Below are 9,245 nucleotides of genomic sequence, written 5' to 3'. Positions count from 1 at the left end.
CGTTGTTATGCCGTCGAAATGTACCGAGATTGAATATTGATCTGTAGCTGTACTCTTTTGAGTAGAGGTTGATATGGTACATTGTATATATGTCTTTTCAGATTGGTATTGACAGATTGGATATCGAGATTTCAAGATCTCGACTTGTTCAAACCGAGACTACAACAAGAAAGGTATAATTCATGTTGATTCGGGAAGATACAACTCGAGTTAGATTTCATTCGAGTTTCCCAAAATCACATACTAGATTTGTATACCTTGTTATGCTTGTGCTTTATCTTGATATATTTACACACATTGAGATAGGAGAGTCATTGGCAGATTTGCCAAACTTTCTAGATGTTCGGTGGTATCGAACCATAGGAGAAGATCGACTCCGTTTGTAGAGATTTGATACAGACATGACCGAAGTCTAGGAATAAGACGTACCGCCACCACGATTGGGAGAGTAGGTGGGAGAGTTGTTACGTCTTATTCACAACGGGATCCCTAGACTTAGATATGAGTCGAGTCAAAGAATAAGAGTCAAAGAGTCTTATCCGTAACTGATATATGTTTTATTATTTTGGGTTTATTTGCATGACATGCATGTATACATGTTTTATACTGGGATTTGTTCTCACCGGAGTATCCTGCTGTTGTTGTGTATGTATGTGTGCATAACAACAGGTAGGACAGGATCAGGGTCGAGACAAAGATGAGAGATCGAGATAGCGTGGTGATTACGGGCATAGATGATGAACTAGTGGTTCTATATGTTGATCTGTAGTTGTTTGTTTTTAAAACGCCAGTTTTATGACTGTAATAACCAAGATATGTATTTACTTCGGTTGAAATAAAATAGAGATATCATTGTGTATGATTTATATACAATTGTTTTTGAGATTAAAAGCAAAATTTTGACCCACATTTTCTAGCAAAGATCTACTTAATCCCAAAGAAAATTGAGTTAGAGCCCGGGTCCCCACAACAGGTGGTATCAGAGCGATAGATCCTTTAGACTGAAATAGAATAGAATGAGCGGGGGTAGAACGAATTTTCCTTCCTTGCTCTGATTGTGCTAGCATGATTTATTGCTTTCACTATTATATGTTGTATTGTTATCTGAGTTGATTACAGCATCTATTTGCAAAGACTGAATCAGAACCGATTCTGGATCAGAGGTATATGATCAGAGGAGGACTGAGACAGATTGTATAGATTGTGTACTAATCCGTTTGATAATCAGATATGCCTCCTCGACGAGTACCGCAACCAGTAGCAGGTCGGGCACCAGAACAGGGCAGTACATCCAATGATCCGATGGATGTGACCGCTACACCGATGGAGACTTTGTTAAAGCGGTTTCAGTCATTCCGACCACCGACACTGAAGGGCACAGAAAATTCAGTTGAATGTGAAAGTTGGCTCGATGACATCGAGATGTTATTTGAATCTCTTGACTACACTGACGAGCGACGAGTTAAACTTATTGGGCATCAACTGCAAGAAGTTGCAAAGAACTGTTGGCTTACCACGAAAAGAGCCTTGGAGCATCGTGGCACAGAGATCACTTGGAAAGTTTTCAAAGCAGAGTTCTATCAACGATTCTTTCCCGTGTCCTACCGAAAAGACAAAGGTGCTGAATTTGCCAATTTGAGACAGGGACAGCTGAACATCGAAGACTATGTTGCTAAGTTCTCTGCATTGCTCCGATTTGCCCCTCATGTTGCAGAACATGATGAGGCCATTGCAGATCAGTTTATTAATGGCTTGAATCCAGATATTTTTACTTTGGTGCATACCGGTAGACCTAATAACTTCGCTGAAGCGTTGAACCGTGCCAAGGGGGCGGAAGCTGGACTGCTTAGGCAACGAAGCACTCCTCATGTCACTCCGAGTCCAAGACCACCAAAGCCCTCTTTTCAACCTCCTCCCAGATTCGAGAGCAATGGTAGTAGCAGCGGGAGAAAAGACCAGTTGAAAGCGAAAGGCAAACAGTTCAAGAGGTCAGGTAGCAGTTCATCAAGCTCCAGTGGGTCACGACAGAGAGGTCCTGGTCAGAGTACAGAGTATACAGGTGTGTATTGCAGCTCTTGTGGAGGTAGACATGCCACTGAACAGTGTCAGGGCGTGATGGGTCGTTGCAATATCTGCAGACAGCAAGGACACTTCGTCAGGATTTGTCCACAGAAAGGAGTACAGCAAGCTCAGAGTGTGGGAGCATCTGGTTCCGTAAATCAGCCTGAGAGGCAAGCTTCATCTGTTCATTCCTTTCAGCCAACCCCTACATAGACCCAGCCCCGAGCCAGAGGTATCCAGACCGTGAGCCAGCCTCCTAGACAGCAGGCTCGAGTATTTGCACTGACAGAAGAACAGGCCCAAGATGCACCAGATGATGTGATTGCAGGTAACTGTTTTCTTTGCGGTTATCCTGCCTATGTTCTGATAGATACAGGTGCATCTCATACATTTATATCAGAACGTTTTGCATTGATACATGCATTGCCTGTCGAGTCATTATCTGTCGTAGTGTCTGTTACTTCTCCGTTGGGAAGCGGTCTTATATCCGTGACTTTAGTTAGACAGTGTATGCTACAGTTTGAGGGTCACGAGATTGAGTTAGACTATGTTGTGCTTGGGCTATCTGATTTTGATTATATTGTCGGTATTGATATGTTAACAAAGTACCGAGCCACTGTAGATTGTTTCCAGAAGATTGTCAGGTTCAGACCAGAGATGGCTGACGAATGGAAATTCTACGGTAAGGGTTCCAGATCTCGGATTCCCTTAGTATCTGTTTTGACGATGACACGATTGTTACAGAAAGGTGCAGAAGGGTTCCTTGTCTATTTAGTAGATTTACTGAAATCGAGCCCGTCATTGGCAGATCTGCCAGTGGTACGTGAATTTGCCGATGTATTCCCCGACGAGATTCCAGGGTTACCTCCAGCTCGAGAGGTAGATTTTAGCTTCGATCTCATCCTAGGTACTGTTCTTATATCCCGAGCCCCGTACAGAATGGCGCCAATCAAATTGAAAGAATTAAAGACTCAGCTAGAAGATCTTCTAGCTAAGGGATATGTCAGACCGAGTGTTTCTCCTTGGGGCGCTCCAGTGCTATTTGTGCGAAAGAAAGACGGTTCGATGAGATTGTGTATTGATTACCGACAATTGAACAAGGCGACGGTAAAGAACAAATACCCATTGCCTCGTATCGACGATTTATTTGATCAGTTGCAGGGATCTTCTGTCTATTCCAAGAATGATCTGAGATCTGGATATCACCAGCTGAGAGTCCGAGATGTTGATATATTGAAGACAACATTCCGAACCAGGTACGGACATTATGAATTTATTGTCATGCCTTTCGGTTTAACGAATGCTCCAGCTGTGTTTATGGGACTGATGAATCATGTCTTTCAGAAATATCTGGATGAGTTTGTAATTGTTTTTATCGATGATATTTTGGTATATTCCAAGAGTATGGTTGAGCATGTCGAACACTTAAGAATTGTGTTGCAGACGCTGAGAAATGAGAAATTATATGCTAAACTGTCAAAATGCGAGTTTTGGTTGAGACAGGTTGTCTTTTTGGTGCATATCATATCTGGAGACGGTATTTCTGTTGATCCAAGTAAAGTTGAAGTTGTAATCAGTTGGCCTAGACCAACTTCTGTGCCAGAGATACACAGTTTCATGGGTCTAGCAGGGTACTATCGACGATTCATCAAAGATTTCTCCAGTATCGCGAAGCCGATTACCCAGTTGACACAAAAGAATGCGCCATTTGTGTGGTCTGAAGCTTGTGAGTCTAGCTTCTTGGAGCTGAAGAGACGATTGACCAGTGCTCCAGTATTGACGATACCATCAGGTACGGGTGATTTCATTGTATATTGTGATGCTTCTCACAGAGGGTTAGGATGTATTCTTATGCAGCGAGGACATGTGATTGCATATGCCTCAAGACAGTTGAAGCCACACGAGACTCGGTACCCAATTCATGATCTTGAATTGGCGGCCATTGTATTTGCACTCAAGATATGGCGACACTATCTCTACGGCGAGAAGTTTGAAATCTATTCTGATCACAAAAGCCTGAAGTATCGTTTTCTCAGTCAGAATTGAACATGAGACAACGAAGATGGCTTGATCTGCTGAAAGACTTTGATTGCGAGATCAAGTATTATCCAGGAAAATCAAATGCAGCAGCAGATGCCTTGAGTCGAAAAGTATGTGCTTTATCCTTATCGACGATAGGTGTTTCTAATTTGATTGAGAATTGCTGTTTGTCTGGATTAGTATTTGATACAGATTGTAGACCATTGCGACTTGCTGCGATTCAAATGGAACCAGATCTGATTGTTCGCATTAAAGAAGTACAGAAAAATGATCAGAATGTTCAGAAGTCGATTCAGATGGTCAGATCGGGACATCACTCAGAATATCAGGTACATGATCATGTTCTATATGTAAATAACCGTCTTGTGGTGCCAGATGTTTCAGATTTGAAACAGCAGATTCTATCAGAAGCGCACTGTAGTCGGTTCAGTATTCATCCTTGTGGTAGAAAGATGTACAATGATCTAAAAACACAGTTTTGGTGGAAAAAGATGAAATCAGACATTGCAGAGTTTGTGTCAAAATGTTTGAATTTCCGACAGGTGAAGGCCGAGAGAAAGAAGCCCGGAGGTTTACTTAAGAGTTTATCTATTCCTGAATGGAAATGGGATCACATTTCCATGGACTTTGTTACGAAGTTACCACAATCATCCCGGGGTTGTGATGCGATTTGGGTTGTGATATACAGATTGACCAAATCAGCATGTTTTATTCCATACAGAATGACGTAGCGATATGATCAAATGGCAGAGATATATGTCAGAGAGATAGTCAGATTGCATGGTATGCCGAAGTCGATCGTATCAGATCGTGATCCACGATTCACTTCACACTTTTGGCACAGTCTGCAGCAGGCTTTAGGTACGACATTGCACCTGAGTACTGCTTATCATCCCCAGAAAGACGGACAGTCAGAGCGGACTATCCAGACCTTAGAGGATATGCTAAGGGCTGTAGTGCTAGATTTTGGCACTAGTTGGCAGGATTCACTCCCTCTTTGTGAATTCTCGTACAACAACAGCTATCAGACGAGCATTGAGATGGCACCATTTGAGGCTTTATATGGAAAGAAGTGCAGATCTCCGCTGTATTTGGATGACATCTCAGAAGTACCAGAGCTTGGGCCTGATATGATCCGAGAGATGACTGATAAAGTAAGACTGAACCAGAAAAGAATGAAGACAGCTCAGGATAGACAATCCAAGTATGCGAATGTACGTCGTCGACCATTAGTGTTTGAACAGGGAGACAGAGCATTCCTGAAGATCTCACCTTTCAGAGGTGGTGTCAGATTTGGTAAACACGGTAAGTTGTCTCCTAGATACATCTGTCCGTACGAAATTCTTGAAAAGATTGGCGATCGTGCATATCGACTTGCTCTTCCTCCTTCTCTATCTGGGATACGTGATATCTTTCATGTATCTATGCTGCGGAAGTATCTCCCTGATGATTCTCATATTATTCAACCAAACGAGGCCGAGCTTGATCAGACATTGAGTTATGTCGAGAAACCAATTCAGATTCTTGATCATAAAGAAAAGCAGCTCAGAACGAAGACTATTCCGCTGGTGAAAGTTCAATGGAGTCGTCATGGCACTGAAGAAGCGACCTGGGAGACAGAATCAGAGATAAGACAGAAATATCCCGAGTTATTTTCATGACGTAAGTATTTATGTAGCTTTTGAGTATATTGCTTCCTTTATAAGCTTTGATTGATTGCCTGAGATTTCGGGGACGAAATCATATCTTAGAGGGGGAGAAATGTAATGCCCGAGATTTTATCCTGTTAATCTGAGATGAGTATTTGATTGATTGAACTGATTATAGACAGAGCACGTCGAGATTGGATTAGAATTGTTGAGTTGTGAATATGTGCGAGGACAGAAGGTCTCGCGCATATGCGCGGCTGGTGGGCGCGCATATGCACGAGCTGTGTGGTTCCAAGATGTGCCGAGACGAAGGTCTCGCGCATATGCGCGAGTTGTCCAGTAGCCAAAGTGTTTGTCCAGAGAAGTTGGCGCATATGCGCCGAGAGAGGGCGCGCATATGCGCCAGTAGCTGAAATTGTCAAGTGCCGAGACAGAGCGTCTCGCGCATATGCGCCGGTGATGGTCGCGCATATGCGCGAGACATGTTGAACAAAAAATAAGCCACTTGCCCCATACCATGCAAGATATATATATGAATTGTACTTCCTCATTTCATTCTGCAGGAGAAGAACGGAGAGAAGCTTCAGAAATGCCATCAATTTTTATCATAGCTTAGATTTTGAATTGTGAAAGATCTAGCCGTCCGATTATCGATCCGAGTTGAGATTCTTACTCCTCTCGACAAGGGCTTCGAAAGGGTATATGTTTTATTACTTTCCAGCATGTTTTGATATGTATGTGTTGGAGAAATCAATATATGCTTGATAATATATGTGGTTGAGATGATGGGGCACATATATTTGACACCGGAGCAAAGAACGGATATGTTATGTGATTTTTTTCATTTCCAGCATGTCTTGAGTTGAATTGTTTGGGATTTTGGAGATGTTGGAACATATTGTGATGGCTATGAGTTATGGTTGTTGATTATTGATATTTGAATCGACCGGTATCTTGAGATTTTGGGTTTATGCCGTCGAAATGTACCGAGATTGAATATTGATCCGTAGGTGTACTCTTTTGAGTAGAGGTTGATATGGTACATTGTATATATGTCTTTTCAGATTGGTATTGACAGATTGGATATCGAGATTTCAAGATCTTGACTTGTTCAAACCAAGACTACAACAAGAAATGTATAATTCATGTTGATTCGGGAAGATACAACTCGAGTTAGATTTCATTCGAGTTTCCCAAAATCACATACTAGATTTTTATACCTTGTTATGCTTGTGCTTTATCTTGATATATTTACACGCATTGAGATAGGAGAGTCATTGGCAGATTTGCCAAACTTTCTAGATGTTCGGTGGTATCGAAGCATAGGAGAAGATCAACTCCGATTGTAGAGATTCGATACAGACATGACCGAAGTCTAGGAATAAGACCTACAGCCACCACGATTGGGAGAGTAGGTGGGAGACTTGTTACGTCTTATTCACACCGGGATCCCTAGACTTAGATATGAGTCGAGTCAAAGAATAAGAGTCAAATAGTCTTATCCGTAACTGATATATGTTTTATTATTTTGTGTTTATTTGCATGATATGCATGTATACATGTTTTATACTGGGATTTGTTCTCACCGGAGTATCCGGCTGTTGTTGTGTCTGTATGTGTGCATAAAAACAGGTGGGACAGGATCAGGGTCGAGACAAAGATGAGAGATCGAGATAGCGTGGTGATTACGGGCATAGATGATGAACTAGTGATTCTACATGTTGATCTGTAGTTGTTTGTTTTTAAAACGCCAGTTTGTATGACTGTAATGAATCAAGACATGTATTTACTTCGGTTGAAATAAAATAGAGATATCATTGTGTATGATTTATATACAATTGTTTTTGAGATTAAAAGCAAAATTTTGACCCACATTTCCTAGAAAATATCCACTTAATCTCAAAGATAATTGAGTTAGAGCCTGGGTCCCTACACTTTATCAGTTTCCTCGCACAGATACAAGAAATGATGTGTGGCATCTACTTGTTCCTTGCTGCCTCAAAAATAAAATATTTCTCACTTGGCGGTCAAACAGACACTGATCTCTACCAGAAATCTATCGAAGCTCAATTCGGAGAAAGCCAGTCCATGCCCAGAATGATGTCAAACTCAGGCATGGGTGGCACAATCAAATCTGCCCGAACAAATTGTTCAGTAGAATTTTAAAATGAACAGACGTTTTAGCTGGTATCAGAGCTAGGGTCCTGTATAGGGTTGTGTCACCGCCAGCTTCTGCAACTCAGTCTTCAATCCTCAAGTCTGTAAGTTTAAATTTTTTAAATGCTTTAATGCTATTGTCTGCATGTTTATATGAAACATGTTTTCAGCGATTTACAATACATGTTTAGCTGTTTATACGATTTAAGGTTTATATGTTTTAAAAACTAGACTGAATTGCATGTTGGTTACGTTTGGAATTGGACATGTCTAAGAGTTCGATTATTGGGTGTTAGGAGAGGTTGAAAATGATTAGACTATATTAATTTTTGAGTCAGTAATACTGATGTTCACTTACGGGTCATAAGTTAATCTTGAAAATTATGAATGTTTTTGAGACATTTAGATTTTCTAAGAAAATACTGATGGTTCGTGGTTACTAGTTGAGTTAATTTTTGAGAATTTTATATAAAGAATAATGATTCGAGGACTACGAAGGTCTTAAGAAGTATAAAATGTATAATTTGGGATTTTAAGTATTGATAGAAAGGTAAGGTTGGTTATGAGAATTGATTTTAGGAATTGATAAGCTTAAAATTATTGAACTTTATATTACGAGAAACCTATAAAATAGAATTAGGAATGTCAAAAACTTATGGGCAATTGTGGAATTTTTGGTAATTAAGGACCAAGAGGATAATTTTCGAAGAAATTAGGAATTTATTTTGAAATTATTAAGGAATTTGGAGACTAGTTCAACAATAAGTGAGAATTGAATAGTTTAAGTGATGAGAATTTTTGATGATTTAATCTTGAGAGGATAATTAGAACCTTAAAATATCTGGGTTATAATATTATATAGAATGGTAATCAAGGACATTGTAGAATGAATCAACATTGGGCTCGAAAATCTAAGTGTTAGTAGAATAATTTTGTGACAAATTAAGAACCTAGAGTGAGAACAATTTGAGGTAAAGTTGACCAGTTGGTTAAATTTTAGGATTAGACATTAAGTTGACATATTTTTGGGAATTTACGTTTGATATATCATAAGTTTTAGTCATGATCTTAACATTTAAGATTGTACCTTCGCTAGGTTTAAACTTTTCTAGAAAGTTGGATATGATTGTTAATTAGATTACTTGAAAGACGCGAGTATGAAATGAGGTAAATACCTTGTCTTGAGAAATTTTTGAAAGTCATTAAGAAACTTGAGAATAAGTGAATATGTGTGTTGGAATTATGTTATCTAAGACTACTTGGGTTGTGTAAGTTTGAATTTCAAGTTTATGAAATAGGTGTTTATACGGAAATTTTGGGTGAAATTAAAACACAAGA

The sequence above is a fragment of the Primulina huaijiensis genome, chromosome 9 (assembly GCF_012295235.1).
Source record: "Primulina huaijiensis isolate GDHJ02 chromosome 9, ASM1229523v2, whole genome shotgun sequence".
Taxonomy (NCBI): Eukaryota; Viridiplantae; Streptophyta; class Magnoliopsida; order Lamiales; family Gesneriaceae; genus Primulina; species Primulina huaijiensis.
Note: the sequence above shows the minus strand (reverse complement) of the source record.